The sequence below is a fragment of the Lissotriton helveticus genome, chromosome 11 (assembly GCF_964261635.1).
Source record: "Lissotriton helveticus chromosome 11, aLisHel1.1, whole genome shotgun sequence".
Taxonomy (NCBI): domain Eukaryota; kingdom Metazoa; phylum Chordata; class Amphibia; order Caudata; family Salamandridae; genus Lissotriton; species Lissotriton helveticus.
In genome coordinates this window covers 211,597,732-211,623,012 of record NC_136072.1, presented here as the reverse complement: position 1 = coordinate 211,623,012, position 25,281 = coordinate 211,597,732, and the positions used below count along the sequence as shown (strand labels likewise).

At 43.4% G+C, this 25,281-nt stretch overlaps 1 protein-coding gene across 1 annotated transcript in view; it reads left to right on the top strand.

Annotated features, from left to right (window-relative positions):
• The window catches only part of IGSF10 (immunoglobulin superfamily member 10), a 191,702-nt gene that overhangs the window by 148,612 nt on the left and 17,809 nt on the right, over positions 1-25,281 (top strand). The window lies entirely within an intron of this gene.

Genomic DNA, 25,281 nt, shown 5'->3' with positions numbered 1-25,281 from the left:
AACTTGGCAAAATTGTAGGGACTGGTAGCCCGATGTGCCTTTGCTAGGTCTCAATATATGTGCTTCAGTGGATTTTGAGAAATTAACGTTCAAAAAAAGATATATATCTGTAACAGCGGACCGGGCAGCGCTCCGGTTCGCGGACTTTTCGCGGTACGGAGCTTTGTGAAGCGAAGCTGATTGGTTCTCCGGCGTCTGTGAACATTCCAAACAGTCCGTAGCGGCCGCCATCTTGTCTCTCGGTAGGATCGAGAGACAAGAGGAGGCCAAAGCGAAGGGGCAAATGACCATAAGGGGGCATAGTAGATCCTCGCTGACCCCCTAGGTTTGATGTGGAGGTTTTAAAAGGGCCCCGCGGGGCAAAAAAAAAAATAATAATAATAATCGAACGGCTGAATGGATTTGCACGAAACTTGGTAAAATATTAGGGACTGGTAGCCCGATGTGCCTTTGCTAGGTCTAAATATATGTGCTCCAGTGGATTTTGAGAAATTAACGTTCAAAAAAAGATATATATCTGTAACAGCGCTCCGCTTCGCGTAACGGAGGTTTGCGAAGCTGATTGGTTCTCCGGCGTCTGTAAACATTGCAAACAGTCCGTAGCGGCCGCCATCTTGTCTCTCGGTAGGATCGAGAGACAAGAGGAGGCCAAAGCGAAGGGGCAAATGACCATAAGGGGGCATAGTAGATCCTCCTTGACCTCTTAGGTTTGATGTGGAGGTTTTAAAAGGGCCCCGCGGGGCCAAAAAAATAATAATAATAATAATCGAACGGCTGAATGGATTTGCACGAAACTTGGCAAAATTGTAGGGACTGGTAGCTCGATGTGCCTTTGCTAGGTCTCAATGTATGTGCTTCAGTGGATTTTGAGAAATTAACGTTCAAAAACAAGATATATATCTGTAACAGCGCTCCGCTTCGCGGAGATAAAATTATCTCTGTATTACCTAGCTGTTGCTAACACCAGTTAGCGACGGCTAGTAGGAGATAGCGACCATCTTGGGCCCCACTTTGCATGTGAGTGATATTTATCACTAATGACATGCAAAGTGGGCATGCCAAGATGTTAGCGACTGGAAACAGTCGCTAACATCGCTATCTCCTATTACCAACTTTTGGAAATATTCGCGATAAGCGCGAATATCTCCAAAAGCTACCACCTGCCCTGAGCAGTTCTTAGCCATGTTATCCAATGGGAGGTGGATAACATGGCTAAGAGCATTAGCTCGGTAATGCATGAATATCGCTGAGTTTTCAGCGATATTAATGCATTGCGGTCGTTTTTTATCGTATTTGCGATAAACCTTGATAATAGCAAGGTTTATCTGCGATAATTTCTGAAGATGCTTAGCGGTAAAAAATTTGTTGCTAAGCATCGTTAGGGATAAATATCGCTTAACTTTGGTAATATGCCCCAACGTCTGTTAACGTTCGATTCGAAGGAAATCAGGAAGTGTTGAAAAACATTGTCTGCGCCATCTTGCCTTTTTTCAAATGCCACACTTTTGTCGTGCACGGCAGTAATTTTAGATGCCTTGACCAGACCCACTCTCTGCACGCTGTCGATCCTTAGCATGGCTCCCCACCCTCGCAAGCATCTCCCCCAGGCAGTGGTCACCCCCGCTCTCTGTCTTATGCATGGGTAATAAACCACCCCCCATCTGCGCTGCTCTTCCCTGAGAATCACACCCTGTGCCCGCCCGACACCTCCCTTTCACCCTATTCACTACCGCACCCTCTGACACTCCTTTTCCTCTGTGTCCGATTGTCCAGGCCGGTCCTAGGGTATCAGCTAGCCCTGCAGATGTAGTTTATGGCCCCAGCTGTAAAGAATCACCCCTCTTCAAAGGAGTTATAGTAGATCAAGGCCCACACTCGATGAGATCCGTCACAGCAGACGCGTTCCTATTATCTGAAAACCATCCTGTATTGTGATTGGGGAGGGGACCGAGCCTGAAGCGGAAGATTCCAGGGATGACTCTTTGTACATCAAAGTTTTTACAATTATGTGTCACATTAAAAATATATAGCACTCCAACAAAGTAGTAAGATTATAAAACTTTAATAACTTATAAATATATACAAGAAAACAAAAACAGTAATAACATATAAACATTTTTAGGGAAAAACAACGAAGTAGCGGTCGGCTGTGCGAATAGTCCCAACGCAGCACAACGTCCAGATTTCACTGATTTCGGAATCCGGCGTGGGGCGTCGCGGGGGGTGGGTCATCAGTAGCAAACTGTTGTGCGAATAGTTCCAAGGCAGCAGAACGATGGCACCAAGGTGATGTCCAGTAAGTTGCCGCACTGGTTTTGGTATCCTACAATGCTGCTCCGAATAACGGCGTGGGGCGCCCCGGGGGAGGCGGCGTGAACGGGCCTCTCCAGGTGGAGTCTCGTCTGTTGTAGTGGGGCGCCCCTTTACCGTTTCAGTTGCCATTCCGTCCGCTTTTGGTCCACTGTGTCAAAAGCCGCAATTCAGCTGAGTTGCGCCCACTCTTGCGGTGCAGCGATAGGCGGCTGTCACAGGACTCTCAAAATGGCGGCAGGCTGTTTCCTTTTTGGGCCTGGTCCACTGAAATGGCCCTGGGACACCTTGGAAATCGGACGCTTGTCTGCTAGGTCTTGGACCCCATTCTCGAAAGCGTCCCCTCCGCCTTGAGGATTCATCAAAAGTTTTGGGGGCCCCCGACTCCTGCAGGCTTCTGGTGGGGAGCGGCTGCCATGATAGCTCGCGGAATGACTACGACGGAGCCACGAGATGGTGGTGCTTTCATGGTGACGCCAGCTTCAGTCTGAAACATCCAGAAACAAGGTGGGGCTTTCATCGTTTGGGGAAAAAAAAAAGTTTTCATCCAATGAAAAGTGTTGTTTTTAGGTCATATGATCAAGCCTTCCATCATTAGGAAACCAAAAGTAAAATGAACCAATGAAAAGTTTTATAAACAAGTCACATGACTTGTTATGCGGCATAGGGTATAATATGCGGAGAAAATACGTTGGCACGTGAGGCGGCGTCAGTAGCGGACCGATGTGCGAATAGGCCGAAGGCAACACAACGCGCCAAGATCCGGATGGCACCGAGGTGGTGTCCAGCAAGTTGCAGCACTGGTGTGGCCATCCTACAATGCTGAAAGTCGGCGTGGGGCGCCCTGTTGGCCTGTGAGTTCGCGTCAGTAGCGGACCGATGTGCGAATAGGCCGAAGGCAGCACAACGCGCCAAGATCCGGATGGCACCGAGGTGGTGTCTAGCAAGTTGTCGCACTGGTGTGGCCATCCTACAATGTTGAAAGTCGGCGTGGGGCGCCCCGTTGGCCTGTGAGATGGCGTCAGTAGCGGACCGATGTGCGAATGGGGCCAAAGGCAGCGCAACAATATTTTCTGAATAGAAGACACCACAAGGCGCTGAGATGCCAAGATCCGGATGGCACCGAGGTGGTGTCTAGCAAGTTGTGGCACTGGTGTGGCCATCCTACAATGGTAAAAGTCGGCGTGGGGCGCCCTGTTGGCCTGTGAGATGGCGTCAGTAGCGGACCGATGTGCGAATGGGGCCAAAGGCAGCGCAACAATATTTTCTGACTAGAAGACACCACAAGGCGCTGAGATGCCAAGATCCGGATGGCACCGAGGTGGTGTCTAGCAAGTTGCCGCACTGGTGTGGCCATCCTACAATGTTGAAAGTCGGCGTGGGGCGCCCCGTTGGCCTGTGAGATGGCGTCAGTAGCGGACCGATGTGCGAATGGGGCCAAAGGCAGCGCAACAATATTTTCTGAATAGAAGACACCACAAGGCGCTGAGATGCCAAGATCCGGATGGCACCGAGGTGGTGTCTAGTAAGGTGCACTGGTGTGGCTATCCTACAATACTGAAAGTCGGCGTGGGGCGCCCTGTTGGCCTGTGAGATGGTGTCAGTAGCGGACCGATGTGCGAATGGGGCCAAAGGCAGCGCAACAATATTTTCTGTATGGAAGATACCACTAGGCGTTGAGATGCGAAGATCCGGATGGCACCGAGGTGATGTCTAGCAAGTTGCTGTACTGGTGTGGTCATCCTACAATGCTGAAACTCGGCGTGGGGCGCCCCATTAGCCTGTGAGATGGCGTCAGTAGCGGACCGATGTGCGAATGGGGCCAAAGGCAGCGCAACAATATTTTCTGATGAGAAGACACCAAAAGGCGCTGAGATTCCAAGATCCGGATGGCACCGAGGTGGTGTCTAGCAAGCTATGCAGCTGAGTTGCGTGCGCACTTGCGGCGAATAGGTCGAAGGCAGCACAACAATGTTTTCTGAATAGAAGAAACCACAAGGCGCTGAGATTCGGTTACCACCGAGGTGATGTCTAGCAAGTTGCTGCACTGGTGTGGCCATCCTACAATACTGCTCCGAATAACGGCGTGGGGTGCCCGAAGGGGGGGGGGAGGCGGCGTGAACGGGCCTTCCTAGGTGGAGGCTCGTCCGCTGTAGTGGGGCGCCCCTTTACCGTTTCAGTTGCCATTCAGCTGAGTTTCGGCTGCTCTTGATGCTACAGCGACAGGCGGCTGCAACAGGACTCTCAAAATGGCGGCTTGTTCTTTGGATTTGGGCCTGGTCTACTAAAATGGCCCTGGGACACTTTAGAACTCGGACGCTCGATTTTTTTTTTCCTTTCCTGTACATGCAAAAAAAGGTAAATGCCCGGTACGTTACACGCTTCATCTGCCACGATGTACTCTCCAGAGGAACCGAAAAAAAATATAGTTATGGTAACTATACCATGCATCGTCATATGGAGAGGTGGCACCAATTAATTATAGTGCTGCATAAAAGAGAGATTTGGAGGAGAACCCCCGACCTGCCAGTACATTCATCAAAGAAGTGGCACTGACAGCATCAGAGGCAAGGGAAATGGTCCCAAATATTTAGAACTTTGGAAAGATTAAAATGACATGTTTAGATTGTGGCAAATTAATTTCATGTGGACAGATGAGTGTTACTCTAATAAATACAGCATATGAACATCATCATAGTCGATGGTTGGTAGAGACATTTTGACTATATCCTGGACCTGCCCGTCCTCGCCCAAAATGGCGCCGGAATAAATGGGACTCGTAACTCCTTGTTGTGTACTGGTTGCAGAACCTTGAAATCACGATATACGTATGCAGTTTTGAAGCATATGGCGGGCGGGGACGAGAATTGATTGAATATTTCGACATCCCTATTGATATTAAGTTCTGATGTGTTATTGATTACTGTACTATTGAAAGTTCGAATTAACGTCACCCATGGTACTTGCCCGCAAATGTATATCTAGATAATTTTATTGTAACTGGCCCTGTCGTATTTTAATTATAAAATGTACGTCCACCGATTCCGCAACTGTTAGACACCTTAGTTCTTGCAACCTAATGGCCCGCCCGTTACGTTCCTCTACAGTGTAAATGTCTACTCATCATCTACGATTACAGTTTGCTCCGTGGCCGGCCCACGTGGTTATAGGCTCGTATTTGTATAATGAAATTTTCACAATAAAGGTTTTTAAAAGAAAACATGGTAGTAGTATATACATTGGTAAAGTTTTTAATAATAGTCACTGTTTTAGAATCATTAAAAGGCAAGTGAAATAAAGCAGACCAATTACATGAAGGGTAAAAGGTATAATACGCAGGAACGCAGTAAATATAAATGGTCAAGGGCTGTTGTGTTTTCTACTCCTGCAACATAAAGTGAACGATAAGAATCTCATATTCAGGCGTATCGGCGACTAAGACAGCAGATCGACCCTCTTTTGCTCAACGGCTCCGTCATGGGATGAAGAAACGCTCTTTTTCTCGAAAAAAGAATATATTTTACTTGCAGGACAGTTGTAAATTTTCCGGGAAAGTACATTAGCCTGGAACATTATAACATATATTTAAGAAAAAATAATGTTCGGAAGTAATAAAAAGCGTAATTTTTAGGTCATATGACCAAGCCTTTCATCATTAGAATAAGAAAAGTAAAATGAACCAATGAAAAGTTTTATTAACAAGTCACATGACTTGTTATGCTTACGTTACGCGCGTCGCGCCCCGGATGACTTCCGGATGCGCTAACGCGGCGCGCCGTATGACGCATTACGCGACAACGCAGGTCCAGAATATAGTCAAAATGTCTCCACCAACCAGCGGTCGGAACACAACCCCTCTCAGCAGGCTAAATAGTTCTGTTAAATGACAACAGAAGGGACAGGCAACAAGAACCATCAGTCAAAGAGGGGAGGGCTAGTTCTTCTCTACCGCGTTACATTGGGGCGCTACCGGAACTGATCGAATTGGTAGTCTACAGTGTTTCTGGATGTTTCAGACTGAAGCTGGGGTTAGCATGAGAGCACCACCATTTCGTAGCTCCGTCGTGGCCATTCCGCAACCAATCATGGCAGCCGCTCTTTATCGTTATTTTGGGCGGGGTGGGTGGCGGAGCCGAGCTGTTTTGCAGCCATCATTGTGTGGAGTTCAGTTCATCTCACTAGTTTTGTATTTGTCATGAGGGGTTGTTCCTAATGTTTCTATTTTAGCGAGGTCAAAAAGAGATCCCATTAGTGGCCTACTGATTTTGCTCGATTCCTTTTCTTTTTTTTTACACGATTTTTCGTTATCTGCAAAGACTAAACAGAGTATTGCGACTCTGTGTCTGTTTGTAAATAGAGAATGAACCAAAGAGAACCAATTCTAAAACAGTAAATGCTTGGATAACAATCAATCAAATGGAGAGAGAAGCAGGCACGACGTATTACAACGGGGGCAAAGGCCTGCGTTAACTACCTTTCACTATCTGCAAAGAGAGAGTACTCCTAATAGAAATGAGGGGGGGGGGCACCATTCAAAGCAGATCAGTGTGCATAAACACGAAAATGTTTTCACTTACCACGTACTTGACATTCGACAGCTTATGATATTTGCTATTAAAAAACCATTGAAATTCACTGAAAAAACCATAGGTTATAGACCATATATAGTTAGGAATTAGCATTTACAAAACCTTGAAAATTCACTGAAAAAACCATAGGTTATAGACCATATATAGTTAGGAATTAGCATTTAAAAAACCTTATTTTACTCACACAAAACCATTGAAATTCCATATATAGTTAGTTGCACTAACTATATATCGCGCACCCGCAATCCACTGCTGATGATGTCACATATTACATCATTCATGACATGGTCAGTGACATCACTGATGACATCACTGATGACATCTCAAATGACATCACTGATGACATCACTGATGACATCTCATTTGACATCAATGACCACATCACTGATGATATCATTCATGTGACAATACAATGCATCTCCTCACATTTTAATATAACCTCTGTTTCACCCAGTGTTAAATACAGAGTATAATTTTTGAAACCATTGACACACCAATACTAGTTACTACATACGCACTCACTGATTCCTACGTCTACACACACATTCACTCATTCACCCATACAATCATTCATACATACAATCACTCATCTTTACAACACTATCATATGCACTCATACACCTATACAGACACTCACACTCTGCCACTCATCCATGGAGTTACTCACACACCTAGTCAGTCCTGTAAAGAATCAATCACACTTCCATTTTCTTGTCTATACAGTTAAACATAGAGCACCTTACATTTTCAAACATATACTAACACATACTTACTTTCTTATACAATCATTGATACAAGTACACATTGATCTGCAGAGAGTCACACACCTCCCAGCCAGCCACACACACACTCAGTCTCCCATACAAATACTTGGACAATCAATCAATAACCCATATAGTTAATCATATAGCTACTGATCAACACATGCAGCAGTTTACAGAACAACAGACATAATGATGCACAAATTAAGACAGTTTAGTCACTAACCCATGCACTCAGTGAGACACATTTAATCACTCACTCATACATTCAGTCATGCACCTACTAAATCCTTCGTCCAGACACTTATACATCTACTCATTCTTCAATATGTAAAACATATTTAAACTTTACAGAAACACACAGTCACTGGATGATGTCATCAGTGATGTCATCAGTGATGTCATTTGAGATGTCATCAGTGATGTCATCAGTGATGTCACTGACCATGTCATGAATGATGTAATATGTGACATCATCAGCAGTGGATTGCGGGTGCGCGATATATAGTTAGTGCAACTAACTATATATGGAATTTCAATGGTTTTGTGTGAGTAAAATAAGGTTTTTTGAATGCTAATTCCTAACTATATATGGTCTATAACCTATGGTTTTTTCAGTGAATATATATATATATATATCCGTTTCACTTCCTCCAATTAAACCGGGACACATGGACTGTGGTGCAAATGCAGGGTCAGAGGGTTCCCTGCCAAATATAATCCGGTTCACCAAACGCTCCAAAAGTAGCGTAAATGCACTCTAATCCAGCGATAATCATCACTCCATCAAACCATTCAGTAGTAGTTCGTATTTCTTCAATTTATTTCCAGCATGACAAAACAGTGCATGGAACCAACCCAACGCGTTTCAGCGATTGCTCGCCTTGGTCATGGGTGAATTGTGGGACATATTATCAAGGGGGTTTATCTCCGCTTTTTTGGCTTTAAAAGCCAAGAAAGCGGAGATAAAATGATCTCCCTATTACCTAGCTGTCGCTAACACCAGTTAGTGACAGCTAGTAGGAGATAGCGACCATCTTGGGCCACACTTTGCATGTCAGTGATATTTATCACTAATGACATGCAAAGTGAGCGTGCCAAGATGTTAGCGACTGGAAACAGTTGCTAACATCGCTATCTCCTATTACCAACTTTTGGAGATATTCGCGCTAAGCGCAAATATCTCCAAAAGCTAACACCTGCCCCTAAGAAGATCTTAGCCATGTTATCCAATGGTAGGTGGATAACATGGCTAAGAGCATTAGCTCGGTAATGCATGAATATCGCGGACTTTTCAGCGATATTCATGCATTTCGGCCGATTTTTATCGCTTAGGAGATAAACCTTGATAATAGCAAGGTTCCTAAGCGATAAAAATCGCCGAAGCTCGGCGATAAAATATCGCCGCTATGTGTTCTCAAACAAAACAAATAAATAAAGTTTTCACATACCACTTCCTCATGTGAACATAAACAAGGGACTAAAGTACAAATCATATACACAGCGGCCATCTTGGAACAATATACCGATTACAAATCAAGATCTTTAGCATTTGACCAGTATATCTTTATTGAATATGCTGCAGGAAAAGATTTTTTATAACGAAAAGCACATTGTAGAAATTCTATTACATTGCGCTTCGTGGCATCAATTACCTAGCCAATCAAAACCAATTATAATGTAGCGTACAAACCCCCAGTGGGATAATCTCCGCAATGGATCACAAACAATAGTAACAATGTTCTTTTAAGTTAGTAATTCTTTAGTCCCAAGTGGGAATACAACTCCTCTTGCACATTCATTCTTTTTTAACAGATATTACCTGTGTGGAAAGACAGAATAAAATCAATAAGTCTTGGTATTCGCTAGAACTGAAATGGCCTTAATGATTTGAACTATACAGTGCATAACACAAACATTGTACAGTGATAAATAAATACTGAATTGATGTTAAAAACAAGAGAAACACAAACAGGAGACTGAGAAAACAGCTATACATTTCTGCAAAGTTTAAAATCTTCATAGCCTAGAGGTTCTCATCAGCTGGCAATTTACTCTCCCAGATGGCCTTTTAATTCTTCCTCAGAGTTCAGCCGACTCGGGATATGGGTGTCTAAATCAAGAATGTATTTACTTTCTAGTTGCCGCAACCTTCATATTCTGTCTCCCCCTCTTTTCATGGGTGGTATCTTGTCAATCACAAAAAACTTTAAAAGATTGCTGTTGGACCTGGCCCTTTTTGGCAGGTTCACCCCGAAACTTTTTGCTTTTGCCTAGTCTGTTTCTGATACCTGGTTTGGTGATTTTAGGCCTCTGCGCACTTTTTCACTGTGGTACAGTGTAAAGTGCGTGAGCTCTCTGTGTATGTGTGGTGAGTGACCTGCCCTCCCATAGGAATGCATGGGGAATCTGTGTGACCATGGTAGTTCCTGATGTGTGGGGAGTGCAGAGTCGAGTTTGGTATGTGCGAACTCGTGAGATTGAATGCTGCGTAATGATGTATGTGGCATGAATGTGTCTAGTGTGAAAGTGCCACTTCTAGACATGGGTGTGCGTGTGTAGTGAGTCTGCTGGCACGTGATTGGCTGGCGCCTGGCTCCAGGAGTGTGCCTGGGCCTGCTTGTGGATTGACTGTCTGGTTTGAGGGTGACAGGGGCTGGGGAGCCCACAGGAGGTTGTCTGAGTCAGCCCTTGGTTGAATGACTGCATCTGCAACTAGAGTGGTGGGAGGAGATAGCACCTGAGAGTGAATAGGGCTGTGCCTGCCTGCCACAATGCTGGCTCCACCTCCTGCTGGGCAGCTGTCGCCTCTGCCCCTCACACTGAAAGGAGTTCCCTATAACCAGTTGTAGCTGATTCTCACACTGCCTGCACCCTGCTAGACAAAGGATTTTATGGTATAAAAAGGGGCTGTGTCCCCTTACAAAATGTTCTTGTTTCTGACTTGAATCCTGCCAGGGGCGTGCTGCTGCTTGGGCTCAGGGGAAGGCTTGCCTCCCTGGGCCCTGCCCAGCCCCTGGATGCCTGCTGGACTGCATTGCTGAGAGTCCTCCCTGGGGTACTTGATGGACTCTGCCCCCCTAGCGCCTGGGAAGCACTTTATCTTGGGATTGCCTTGTTGTTGGGACCTGCTTTCTGCTGTGTGGTCCTTTCTGAGGGCTTGGTGGCCCCTTTGCCCCTTAGCACCTGGGAGCGCTTCCTTTTTGCTCTTGCACCTGGGAGCGCTGTTGATTGCCCCTGGCGCCTGAGAGCGCTTTATTTTGCTTGTAAGCGCTTGGGAGCGCTGTAATCAGCCCCTAGCGCTTGGAAGCGCTTATGTCCCTATTTTTTATAGTTCGGGTGCTACCCCGTGTTTGGTGCCCTAGCGAGTGCCTACCTCGCTTCTGCCTGTTATTTGGATTTCGAGGGTGCCCACCCCTCATTCTGCCCCCTTCGTTTCACCGCCGCGGCCCGAGCCGTTTGTGATAATGGCCGCCGGAGAGAAGCTTCGGAGAGGCGCCACGCTGTGATTGGCGGGCCGAGGGAGGCTCGCCCTGGAAAGCGGCGCGGTGATTGGCCCGCGGCAGGAGGCGCGATGGAAGGGCCGCGCTGCGATTGGCCAGCACTCGGGGGACTGGAGAAGAGGATGGCGCCGGCCGCCGTGGGGCTCACGTGACCGAGGGGGAGCCCCGCACGCAGAGAAGAGACGCCGCTGCGAGAGTCCCGAGGAGCGGGAGCTCTCCATCCCCAGCCGCTGCCAGACCCGGTGAGTGTGGCAGCAGAGGAGAAGGGAGGGGCGCCGGGACACATTGTCGGTGTCCGCCCTCCCCAGTAGTGCGACCTCGTGCTAGTCGTTATTGGGGAGCCCAGCGAGGCTCCTGGGGGCAGTTGGTTCTTCTCGAGTCCCCGTGAGGGACTCCAACGACGCCGCATTTTTCTTCAGAGCCTGCGAGGCTCAAGGGGCATTTGTACTTCGAGCCCTGAGTGGCTCCATGGCCCCACAGTTGTTTAGAGCCACGAGGGCTCGTGGGGGCATATTTGTTAAGCCCTGAGAGGCTCCAACGTTGTCATCATCAGTGTTTTTCAACTGCCCAGCACTTTGTGGGCAGTTGCCACGTTTAGGCTTGTGTTCTTGGCTGCCTGCGCAGCCTGCCTGACATTTGGACTACGGGAATTTGAGCCCTTGCAAGGCCAGTTGGCCTAGGGACTGCCACAGGTGGTGGCTTATGTAAGTTTTTGCGCAATTGTGTGGTTTAATTGCACCTCTGAATGTTTTTAGGCATCATGTGTTTTTGCGCTATTGAGTTGTGTTCTGGCACCTCTGAATGTTTTTATGCATCATGTGTCTTCCTTGTCCTTACACCTCTGAATGTTTTATGCATCATGTGTTTTTCCTTGTTCTTACACCGCTGAATGTATTTTTATGCATCATGTGCTTTCTTTCCCTACACCTCTGAATGTGTTGTTTATACAACATGTGTTTTGTTCTTGCCTACACCCCTAAATGTATTTTATTCTTAGGTGGTCGTGTTTTGCCTAGTATAGTTTATACTAGAGAGGTTATGTGTCCATGCGTGATCTAGCCCTATGGTTATTAGGATTGCGTAGTGTGTACCTACCTTTACCAGTAGTTACTGGTTGTGACCTATAATGGTTCTTTTGGGTTACCCTTATTCTATGATCTACAAAGTGCTATTTCTAAAAGTGTTGATTCCTGACAGTGGCCCATGTGGCCCTGTCTTGTAAATAATCCCTTGGGAATATTGCCCGTGCCAGTTAGCACAATGTACATGTGTGATTACTATCTGATGTGTTTTGACAATACAAAAGTTATTTTTATATAACCTTGTGTGGAGTTCCTTTTGTGGTGTGCCTACGATGTTGTTGCTGTTGTGTGCATGCGCAAATGCTTTACACATTGCCTCCGGGATAAGCCTGTCTGCTCGTGCCAAGCTACCAAGGGGATGAGCAGGGGTTATCTTGGCGTGTGACTCCCTTGCCCTGACTAGAATGGTGGTTTCTCCCTGGCTTTGGCGTCAGCCTTAGCCTACCAGAAATCCTCGTTCTAACAATTGCGGTTACTTCTGTGTAGTTCTTCAAAGTGGCGGGCTACCGGTGAACTTTGGTCTTTATTCTCAATTGCCCGTATATGTTCCAGAATAAGTTTTTTTGCAGGGAACATTGTACTCCCTACGTATTTCTTGGATCATGGGCAGACAAGAATGTACACCACATAATCGGAGAGGCAGGTCAAATGCTGTTTGATAGTTTTTTCTCTCTCTTCTATCGGGTAATAGACTGTTTTAACATTATTGCTGTATTTACATGCCTTGCATGTCATGCATGTAAAAAAGCCTTGTACATCAGTTGTCTTTCTCTGTTTGGGGTTAATTTCATTTTTGCTCAGTCTATCTTTTAGAGAGTCTGCTTTTCGATATGTAATGCTGGGATTGCAGCCCACCACATCAGTTAATGTGGATTCAGTTTTTAATACATTACAATGTTTCTTTAGGCTACTCTGTACCTGCCAATATTTTGCATGGTATGTGGAAATAAACCTGACCACCTCCTGCACCTCATTCTTCTTACTTTCATTGGGGACCAATAAACTTTCATGGCCGATCTTACTTGCCTTCACAAAAGCTTCTTCAACTATTTGTGGATGATAGCCACGCTCCTTGAAGCGCTCTTTCATGCATTCCCCTTCAAGTATGAAGTCCTCATCTTTACTACAGTTCAGAACTCACCAAAGGGAATGCTGCGAATTAGGGATTTCGGGTGGCTACTCTGCATGAAGCAGCGTGTTGCCTGCAGTGGCTTTACGAAATAATTTCATCACTTATCGATTGTCAGCAACCTCCACTTTTAGGTCCAGAAATTCCATTGATTGGTTGCTGAGTTTCCGTTCTAGACATAGATTGAGATCATTACAGTTGAGGTCGTGGATGAAACTTTCTGCCATTGCTTGGGGACCATCCCAGATGATGAATAGGTCATCAATATACCGCAGCCAGGTTTTCACATGACTGCGGTATAGTACATGAGTCTTTGCCACCTGTTGCTCCCAGTCTGCCATGAATAGATTGGCAAAACTGAGAGCAAAACAAGTCCCCTTCGCAGTCCCTTGTCGCTGTCTATAATAGACCTCATTAAAGATGAATAAATTGTTTTTGAGACAAAACAACATCATGCTTAGAATCATTTCAGTGTGGTCACGAAAGGAAATGGACCGTTTCTTGAGGAACCGACGACAAGCATCTGTTCCATCCCTGTGACGAATAGAGGTATACAAACTGCACACATCAAGGGAAATGAGCAAATAGCTATCCTGCCACACAAAGTTCTTAATCTTGTTAATGAAATCTCTACTGTCCTTTAAATATGAAGGTATCGCTTCCACAAAAGGACGTAGAAAATAGTTGATGTATTTGGACGTGTTCTCTAAAAGAGAACCCATGGAGGAGACAATGGGCCTGCCAGGAGGTTTATCTGCATTCTTATGAAGCTTTGGCAGGAGATACAATACTGCCGCCTTAGGATTGTGATTTAATAAGAAGGAATACTCATTCCACTCTAAGAGACCTTTCGATTGCCACTCTTTAAGCATCCCATAGTAAGTAGTATTAGTTTCTTCAACTGCATGATTAGAAGAGATCTCATAACAATCTGCACAGTTCAACTGTCGCATCCCCTCATCAATATAGCTACCCACGTCCATCACAAGGGCATTCCCTCCTTTATCCGACTGGCGGATAACAATAGAAGGATCACTTTCTAATGACTTGATTGCAAGGCGTTCATTTCTACTTAGATTATCATTGGTCCAACCCTTCTTTCTGGCCAACTTTTTCAAATCACTGATAACTAGAGTCTCACAAATGTCAACTCCACAGGTTGGTATCATGGGGTTAAAATTCGACTTGGGTTTGAAAGTGTTCGGACAATTTAAGTTTGTGCTGAAACCCAATGATTCAGCATCAATCCGTCTCTCCAATGATATATTCTGTTCCAGTTCTTTAGCAGCAATTAAAGCCTCAACCTCACCAATAGACTCAGAGGCAGGAAGAATGGCATCAGTAATCTTACCAACATTTTTTACCCTCAATTTGTTCCACTTGTGTAGACGTAATTTACGGGTAAATTTAAATAAGTCAATGCGCTCTTGGGAGTAAGTGAAATTCGAAGTTGGGCAGAAAGAAAGACCATACTGTAAGACCTCGTGTTCAGTTTTAGAAAGTAAATGAGAACTGGTTCATTTTCCTCTCTTTTTTTGACCCCGTGTTTCCACTCCCATTGGGGTAACGTTGACTTTTCCACCTGCCGCCCCTCCTTGTTTGGCATTGGATGCGGTGGCTTCTTCTCCAGCTCTGCCTCTTCCTCTGCCTCATCCTCGAAATCCCTTTCCTTTTCCCTGCCACGATCTATTTGCCAGTTTTGTTGTTGTAATGACTGGTTCATTAAGCGGAACTCCTCCCAAAAATTTGTCGGTTTGATTAGGTTTGCTCGTGCAAGCGTGCTGCCATCCTCTAAAGCATCACTTTCAACAATTTCTGATTCAGATACCCCTTGGGTTTGAACCTTGTCTAAAGTCGCTTGTATTCCCTTTCTTTTGGCATTGTCGTACTTGCGACTAAATGTGAAAATGCGACCTGATTGATAATCGATTTTGTCTCTGATGAATTTTCTCTCCTTTTTGGCCACAATGTCATCCTCGTGTTTTGAGATTCTTTTGGTTATTTCTTCCAATTTTCTGATCATATTCTCAGGTGTGTCTTCTTTGGCTATTTCCTCTTTAAGTTCTGCAATTTCTTTGAGTAGTGCCACTCTGTCTTTCCAGGCGTGTTTAATCAGTATTGACAGCATTCTATTGGAGCAGTCCATCAGGTTCTCTGCCCATTCCTCCGCCAGTTCTACATCTGGTTCCTCATATGAGGGGGCTACTAAGATTCTCAGGCCCCTTGGCACTCTTTTCTCTTCTTGATACTTCTCAAGTGTGTTTTTAACATCAATTCAGTATTTATTTATCACTGTACAATGTTTGTGTTATGTACTGTATAGTTCAAATCATTAAGGCCATTTCAGTTCTAGCAAATACCAAGACTTATTGATTTTATTCTGTCTTTCCACACAGGTAATATCTGTTAAAGAAGAATGAATGTGCAAGAGGAGTTGTATTCCCACTTGGGACTAAAGAATTACTAACTTAAAAGAACATTGTTACTATTGTTTGTGGAGATTATCCCACTGGGGGTTTGTACGCTACATTATAATTGTTTTTGATCGGCTAGGTAATTGATGCCACGTAGCGCAATGTAATAGAATTTCTACAATGTGCTTTTCGTTATAAAAAATCTTTTCCTGCAGCATATTCAATTAAACACCGACAAAATGCTACAGCACCCCACACAATGTAATTTTCACAATGACATTAAATACAGTGTTATGAAGAAAAACTGCAGTAGGACTTGAGGTTCTTTTTCTTGCTTTTATTTATGATCTTCCAGTATAAAAAAGGAGAAACGTAGCCAACGCGTTTCGTCCGTAGGACTTCTTCAGGGCACAAAAGAAGAAGAATATATATATCTTCCTACGTGTTTTTTCAAAACTTTTCTTCAGAATCTGTTTGTGTAACGTTTTCAGATGCGACTGTGAATATCAAATAACGGCCTTATTAATTGTAGCTGTGGCATAGAGTCACTTTTTATTACGGTTCCTAATATTCAGGGTATCAAAAAGACATATGTTCGAGGCATGTGTTGCCTTGTTTTGAAGGATAACAATCAAATCCTTTCTTATCTCATGATTGCAGGGAGGACATATATATTCACTGTCTACAACCCATCAGTTTTTGAATATCAGCCGCGTCTGCCGTCGAAATCTACCACGGCGATCGAGGGTGACGGCAGATTTCTTTTGCTGTTTTTTATTATGTTTAAGCCTTCAATTGTTTTTCAATCTGAACTTCTAATTCTTCTTTAAATTTAGTCATTTCACTTGATAACTTCATTGCTGTAATTTCTTTTTCAATTTCATTCAGTTCATCCTTTACTTTATTGAGATTGATTTCTATGTGTTTGACCAAGATGTCGATCAATCCAAGTGATGATTTCAGAATGAACTCCCCCCACTCTTGTAATAACTCATTTGAGGAGTCTTGATGACTAGGCATTAATGTAATTCTCAACCCATGTGGTACCCTTTGGACCTCAAGATACTTCTTCAATGTAATTAGTTCCCATGATTTGTTAATTTCTTTACGGCTTAGTCTCTCCCAGGCACGTAGCTTTGATTTTGCATCCACCTTTTCAACCTTGCTCGATGAGCCAGCCATTGAGGTTCCACTAATCTTTTCTTTTGTGAACATGGTTGTTAGTTTTTCACTCCGTTTTTCTTCTCTCCGCTGCATATTTGTTAATTGTGTGATTTCCAACTTGTGAATCAAAAATTCTGTGAGAACGTGCAAAATAACGTTATACTGCCTTCTAGTTGGGATATTATTCTCGCTTGTTCTGTTTAGAACTCTCAATTGCGACTTCTCCCCGCAGATATCGTCTTGCAAGCTGAGCTGGCGGCACGTTAATGCGCGTTTGCTGATTCAATTGCACTGGCGTTTGAAATTGCAGCCGTTTCACTCACACGCTTACCTGTCACTCGGTCTGCACGGTGTGAGGCTTTCCAGGCTTCGTTCACTCCAGCGGTCACTGCTCCCGGCTCATATCCATCTTGCCTTCGGTTCCATGTGCCCGGGAATTGCAGCGCTCGGCGCTCGGTTCAAGGTCCCTGCAGCAGAACCACGCTGCTATTTAATTAAACACACAAACCTCCCTTGGCGGCGAGGAATAATGGGACGAATCATACATAAATGAGACTTTTTGAAACATTCCAATATCAAAAATAAAATGAACCTAATTGCGTTGCATATACTATGCCAAAAATTAGTATATTGTCGGAACCAGCTTACATCAAACAGGATGAAATTCAGCATAAGTTACACTTATGGATTTTTAAAAAACTACAGCCTCCAGAATGCTTTGAGCCTAGAAACACACTAAACAGGAAGTGAGAGAAAAAGTGAGTTTAAAAGGACTAATTTCCTGTGAACCAGTTGATCGTGAGCAAGGGAGAGGTGCTCCCGAAACGCGTAGATCTGTGTTTATCTGCATATATGCTTAATTGAAGGCTTAAAAATAATAAAAAACAGCAAAAGAAAGTGAGAACGGGAGTTGGTCCCATTATTCCTCGCCGCCAAGGGAGGTTTGTGTGTTTAATTAAATAGCAGCGTGGTTCTGCTGCAGGGACCTTGAACCGAGCGCCGAGCGCTGCAATTCCCGGGCACATGGAACCGAAGGCAAGATATATATATATATATATATATATATATATATATTAGTCCTTCGTAACTTGGAACAGCCGCCGCACTCCTAACTAACGGTGCGTCGTGGGAAAAGACCGCATAAGCTATATATATATATATATATATATATATATATATATATATATATATATATATAGATATATATATATATCCTGGAAATTCCGTATTCAGCAAGCACAATCCAAGTATTCAAACACGGACACGGGCCACAGTTCTGGTGCTTCTTAGTGTTTAATTCAGTGCATGGACATCATGATGCGTTTCGGCCCTGCCTCGGGCCTTGATCACATGACACAGTGAGAACGAATACATTGGTTTAATACTTTGCATAGATAGGTGACGTCAGCTGTTTGTAGTACAAACAATCTTAGACATAAAAGAGTTCTTTCAACCGCATCCCAATAATAGGCATATAAATAAATAAATACATCCTATTAAAAAGGCAATAAATAAAGTACATTTTACATTAGAGTAAAACCAATGTTTAGAATATTTAAGTGCAAAAAGTCAAAAAGTGCAAAGTGCAAATGTTCCGTTTTCTGCAACGTGCTAGTATATAGGAGATTGATCCCAATCTCATAACTTGTGTTTGTATTCACATTTGGTGGTTCTATGCATAAGGAACAACCCTTAGGTGATTAAAAGATGACGGTATAAATACCAGAGTGTTCGGCAATTCTTATGGGCCCTGTATTCCTACAAAATTGATTGGAGCCCCAAACAATCATTTTATATGTAGGAAGGGAGACAGCCGGCCGAATTAGTTGAGGAGTGCCAAAACGTCGGGGCATAATAGGTTTCTGACAGTTTAAATACAGTGCCCCTTGCAGCTGTAATGGAACTTTAACTATGTATGTTGGATTTCAATAGTGGTTGATCCAGATTATATCGGTATATATGGTTAATTTGACAATACTGAATAAGTAGTACAGTATCTTTACAGTGATTATTAGAAAGTTATCAATGACAGATAAAATTCATGTTATTACACATCCTAAAAATTCATATAAATATAAATAAATAGGATAAAATGTATACAAATCACATGAATAACCCTAAATATACCATAAATATAATCTAAGATCATTACCACATAAAAAGACATACATGTTTAAAGTGCAGCAGTGTTTGATGACAGTTACTGGAGAAGGTGTAAAAAGATATTGAAAAAGAGTAAAACCTGAAAAGCGAGTTAAACCTGAAAAAAGAAGAAAGAGGAAGAACTAGAGGCAAGTGGACAGATCCTCTGTCATATTCAAGCCGGATGGTTGTTTGGTATTGAGCTCCAAGATATACTTGGTTTCTAGTTGACGTAGCTTTTCTTCTCGGTTGCCTCCCCTTCTACTTGCTACCACAGAGTCAATTACATAAAATCTGAGCTCCCGGCTGTTGGATTTGTGTGTGGATTTAAAATGCCTCGCTACTGGATATGTGTTGTCCTGATTCGAGATAGCTCTTAAATGCTGTAAAATACGCTTGTGTACTTGTAGTTTAGTACTCCCCACGTACAAGAGGTTACAGGGACAGGACAACACGTATATATATAGTCAATGTACATACATGTAGAGCACCCATAGGGCTCACAGGGATTCAGCCCCCCCGACGTGTGTGTCAGCCCGGGCTGAGACTGCTTCGTTGGCTGGAGACCCTCTAATTGCAGCCACACCGAGTGCTTCACAGGTCTTTAAAAGACCATTTACTTGTTAATGAGCCTTTGCTGTCTTTTCACCCCTTCTTACACAGCCACTCTGCCTATGGCTGGAAGAATTAGCCTCTCCCCCGAAATCTTTTTCAATCCCCCACCCCCCCCCCGAAATTTGGCTCTAGTTGCCTGCCTGATTTGGAGTTATTGTATAGTAAAACTTTACTTAACCATGGAAAATTACCCTCCCAATATTCTTGTCCTCAATATTTTGACATGATATTTGTGTTTCCAAATTTTGTCCAAACACCCTGATAATCAACGGAAACAATGGAAAAAGTGTGCTTCTGTTGTTAAATGTGGAAAGGCACCTACAATTGAATGAACGTTGGTTACAGTGTTTCTCTCTGAGTTGTACTGGTTCCAAGTGACCCTTCCTAACCTGCAGATGTCTGCATTTCTCTTGCAACATAAAACTCCAATCTTTTCCTATCCATTCTAGGCCACTAATAGTATATTCACAAGAGTTTCACATTCAAAGTTATTAACCACCAAGTACCCTTTCTGCAACAAATATAAGCAGACCTTCATATGTTGCACAACATGGTTTCCACATTACATAAGATCATGCCTACAGATCCTGTCAGTGGATGCCCATGGTATTGTAGTCTTGATTCAACCTGGTGGGTTTTTACCACCTAAAATACAGAAAGCATTTCAGAGAAAGTAGCATGTTTGGGATATGGTAGATTTTGGATGCCTAGCTCTAAATAATATGTTCAATGCTTTGGCACTATGCATATGTGTGGGTGTGTGTTCTCTGTCTGATATGTTCTGTTAATTGCTTATTGTGTGACATATCATGGTGGTCAGTAATCTTGCAGCTCAAGAGAGCCCCCTATGTGGTTTATCTTACTATTGTTGTATGTCTTTTAGGAAATCTATCTAGTGCTTACTGTTGTATGTTTGTATGTGGTCCATCAAAGTAGTAGGTGCTGCTTTGAGCATAATGATATCCTACTAAATGAAACAGGTTTAATGAAAAAGAAGTGGTTGACCTAAATTGTTCTGTGTGGAGTGTATAGTGCTGAAAATTTCTCTTGGGCTAACCTTGGCTGTGTTTAATTTATAGACGTTTTTTCTACAATGCTGTGTTAGATGTTAATATAGGGTGTTTTAGTGGTTATTTCTGTTTGCAGCTGTATCATGGCCTATTACAAGGCATATCTGAGCAATGCTATATGTATGTCACACATTCTGTCTAATATTGTGGGGATTGTTGAGCGGTCCTTTGAGAACAATGCAACCGGTGCAAGCCATGCAAACATTTTTTAACTTAGATTGCAATTAATGTGATGCATAAGACAGTGGTCTCCTCTGTATTTCTAGAAAAATGTATTTAATTCCTACATTCAAGCATAACTATTGAACATGTAAATGTTCCCATTTAGATTGGCTTTATGCAAATTAATCCTAAGTAGATACCCTGAAAATCTGGCTTGGATCAGGTTTTGGTGGGCTTGTATTAGACCTCCCTGAGAAAACCCCCGATGAAAATATATGTTCGAGGCATATGAGCTGCAGATCGTACACAATGCATTAGATCACCACCTGGTGTTGGGCTCAGATGATTGCATGTTGTTATCTTCTTGGAAGAAGTCTTTTGTAGTCACGAGATAGGTGACTCCTCCCTTGGACAACAGTGCGCATGAGCATCCACTCCATCCTTAGAATGTTTTTCGCCATGATGGGAAATGATGGAGTTAGAGAAGTAAAGAAAAAAAAAGGATGTTCATGCGTATGCATCTAAGTAAGATAATACTGGAACAGATACCGTTTCCGGGGAAGCGGGAGGGCGTGTACGAATCTGCAGCTCTACATGCCAAGAACAGATGCATACTGGTAAGTAGCATTTTCCGTTCGAGGCATATGAGCTGCAGATCGTACACTAAGCATCGATTGTGCAGCAGTGTCTCCCCTAGCGGTGGTCACCTGTATCTGTTGCAGTAGTTTGAAATAGAGTTTTAAGTACAGCTTGGCCCACTGCAGCTTGCTGCATGGCTTGCACATCAACACAGTAGTGTTTTGTGAAAGTGTGTATGGTAGACCATGTCGCTGCCTTACATATGTCTTCTAGCGGGAAGTTCCCTAAGAAAGCCATAGACGCTCCTAGTTTGCTTGTGGAATGCGCTCTAGGAGGAACTGGTAATGTGCGTTTTTCTTTCTGGTAGCATATTTGTATACATTTTACAATCCACCTTGCAATCCCCCCTTTAGTGATGGGGTTGCCCTTATGAGGTGGAGAGAAAGATACATACAATTGTTTTGTTTTTCGAAAAGATTTAGTTCCATATATAGTAGAGAAGAGCTCTTTTAACATCAAGGGTGTATAAAGCTCTTTCAGCTACAGAGTCATGGTTTCGAAAAAACACAGGTAACTCTACAGATTGGTTTAAATGAAAAGAAGTAATGACTTTTGGGCGGAATGTAGGATTAGTCCTTAGAACCACCTTATTACGATGTAGTTGTAAAAATGGTTCTTGTATTGTAAAAGCTTGTATCTCACTTACTCTTCTAAGAGAGGTAATGGCAATAAGAAAAGCTGTTTTCCATGTGAGAAATTGCAGTTCACATTTGTGTAGAGGCTCAAAAGGTGGTCCCATGAGTCTTCTAAGAACAATGTTTAAGTTCCACACTGGTGAAGGTGGTAACCTAGGAGGAATTATCCTTTTTAATCCTCCCATAAATGCTTTAATAGCAGGTACTCTAAAAAGAGACAGATGTTGTCTGTTTTGTAAATATGCTGCAATTGCTGCCAGGTGCAGGCGTATGGATGAATATGCCAAACTACATCTTTGCAAATGTAAAAGGTAGCAAATGATATTCTGGATGGAAGCATCCAGTGGATCAATTTCATTATTGTTGCAATAAATGGCAAATCTCTATCATTTAGCAGCATAACAAGCTCTGGTAGTAGGTCTTCTGGCCTCGTTAATGATATTCATACAGTCTGGAGGCAGGTTAAGATAACCAAACTCTAAGATTTCAGGAGCCAGATCGCGAGATTTAGTTGATTTGGGTCTGGGTGTCTGAATTCTCCATGGTTCTGTGTTAACAGGGATGGTGTTAGGCGTAACTTTTGATGTGGAACTAGAGAGAGCTCTAGAAGCGTGGTGAACCATGGTTGTCGTGCCCATGTGGGAGCCACCAGTATTAGTTTGAGAGACTGTTGCCTGAGCTTGCGTACTACTAATGGTATTAGTGGTAGTCGTGGAAAAGCGTACGCAAATTTGCCTGACCAGTTCATCCATATCGCATTACCCTTTGACAGCTGGTGTGGGAACCTGGCGGCGAAGGTTGGGCATTTTGCGTTTTGGTGTGTGGCGAACAGATCTACGTCTGGATTACCCCACTTGTGAAAGAATGGTTGAAGAACTTGCTGATGTAGTTCCCATTCTTGAATATGTTGTGCCTGCTAACTCAACAGATCTGCTATCTGATTGTGAACTCCTGGCCGGTTTTCTGCTAACAGATATATGTTTTGAGGAATGGCCCATCTCCAAATGTTCTGTACGAGCTGGGACAGTTGTAGAGAGTGTGTCCCCCCCTGTTTTTGTATATAATACATGGCTGTCATGGTGTCCGTCCGGATCAAGACAGCTTTGTTTTGTACTTGAACATGGGAAGTTTTGAGTGACAAGAAAATTGCTAGCAATTCTAGGTGGTTGATATGGAGCAGTCTTTGTTGAGTGGTCAATTGGCCTTGAGTTGTGTAATGTAATAGATGGGCTCCCCATCCCATGAGAGATGCGTCTGTTGTTAGTATTATTTGTGGAACAGGTTCGAGGAACGGCCGCCCCTTTGTCAAGTTCTTGGTATTCCACCATTGCAGAGAGCGATAGGTGCGGCTGTCTATCAACACCAGGTCTGTTAGTTCCCCTTGAGCCTGATTCCATTGTTGTGCTAGACATTCCTGCAATGGACGCATCTGCAGTCTTGCATATGGTGCTATGAAGATGCAAGATGCCATCATGCCTATTAGTCTCATGAACACTCTAGCTTGCAGAGATTGTTGATGTTGGAAGGCTGCGACTAAGGCTTGAATGCTGTGTATCCTTGGTGGACTGGGATACGCTAGAGCTGTAGACGTGTTTATTGTGCTCCTAGATACTGATGTATTTAAGAGGGTTGCAGGTGCGACTTAGTGTAGTTTATTGTGAATCCCAAGTTGTGCAACGTTTGAATTGTCTGATGTGTGTGTGAAATACACTGATTGAATGATATGGCTTTTATGATCCAATCGTCCAGGTATGGAAAGACATGTATTTGTTGTCTCCTGAGATGTGCTGCTACTACTGCTAGGCACTTTGTGAATACTCTTGGTGCTGTAGTAACTCAAAATGGAAGGACTTTGAATTGATAATGTTGTCCTTCCAGGACAAACCTTAGATACTTCCTGTGGGCAGGATGCATAAGAATGTGAAAGTAGGCGTCCTTTAGGTCTAGTGTTGTAAGGAAATCGCCTTGTTGCAACAGTGGAAGTACTTGTTGCAAAGTGATCATATGGAAATGATCTGATAGAATGTAGTAATTGAGGGGCCTTAGGTCCAGAATTGGCTGTAGGGTCCCGTCTTTCTTGGGTATTAGAAAATACAGCGCCTGTTCCTAGTTGTTGTAAAGGAACTATTTCTATTGTGTCCTTTTTGAAGAAGTGCAAGGACTTCTTGTTTGAGCAGAGTAAGGTGTTCTGCTGACATTGGACGCTGTCTGGGTGGTATATGTGGAGGAGTTGCTGTAAGTTCCAGGCAGTAGCCATGCTGGATAATTTGTCTTACCCACTTACCACCAGACAGGTAGGAACTGTGTTAATCTGCCCCCCACAGGAGTGGAATGTTTTTGGGGGAGCAGAGGTGAGTCACTGTTTTGTGGTGGAAGAGGTTCTGTTATTGTTGTTACCATGACCTCTTCCCTTGTTATTGTTTCCTCTGTAACCTCCTCTATAATAACATTTGTTTGAGTATGTTTGTGTGTTTGACTTGAAGGATGTTGTGTTATCTACCCCTGTTTGTTTGGAGCCTACCCTATAAAAGGAGCAACAAAAATAACTTTTAGTTTGTGTAGACTGTAAAGCTCCCATAGATTTGGCAGTATCGGTATCCTTCTTCATTTTCTCAAGTGTTGCATCTACTTCTGGACCAAATAATTGGTCTTGATTAAATGGCTGATTTAAAATGGTAGTTTGTACTTCCTGTTTAAATCCTGAAATGTGCAGCCACGCATGTCTTCTTAGTAGAACACTAGTATTTACGGCTATTGATGCAGTGTCTGCTACATCAAGTGCACACTTTATTGATGCATTTCAAATTAGCTTGCCTTCTTGTATAAGGTCGTTTGCTTGAGCCCTGTGATGGTCAGGCAGATGTTCTAGTAATTTTTCTAACTGATCATAGTGAGCCCTGTCATATCTTGAAAGCAGGGCTTGTGTGTTGGCTATGCGCCATATATTAGTAGCTTGCGCAGCTGTTCTTTTGCCTGATGCATCAATTACTTTTGATTCTTTGTCTGGTGGGGGCCCCTCACCTGACGTCTGTGAATTAGCTCTTTTTCTAGCATTGGATACTACTA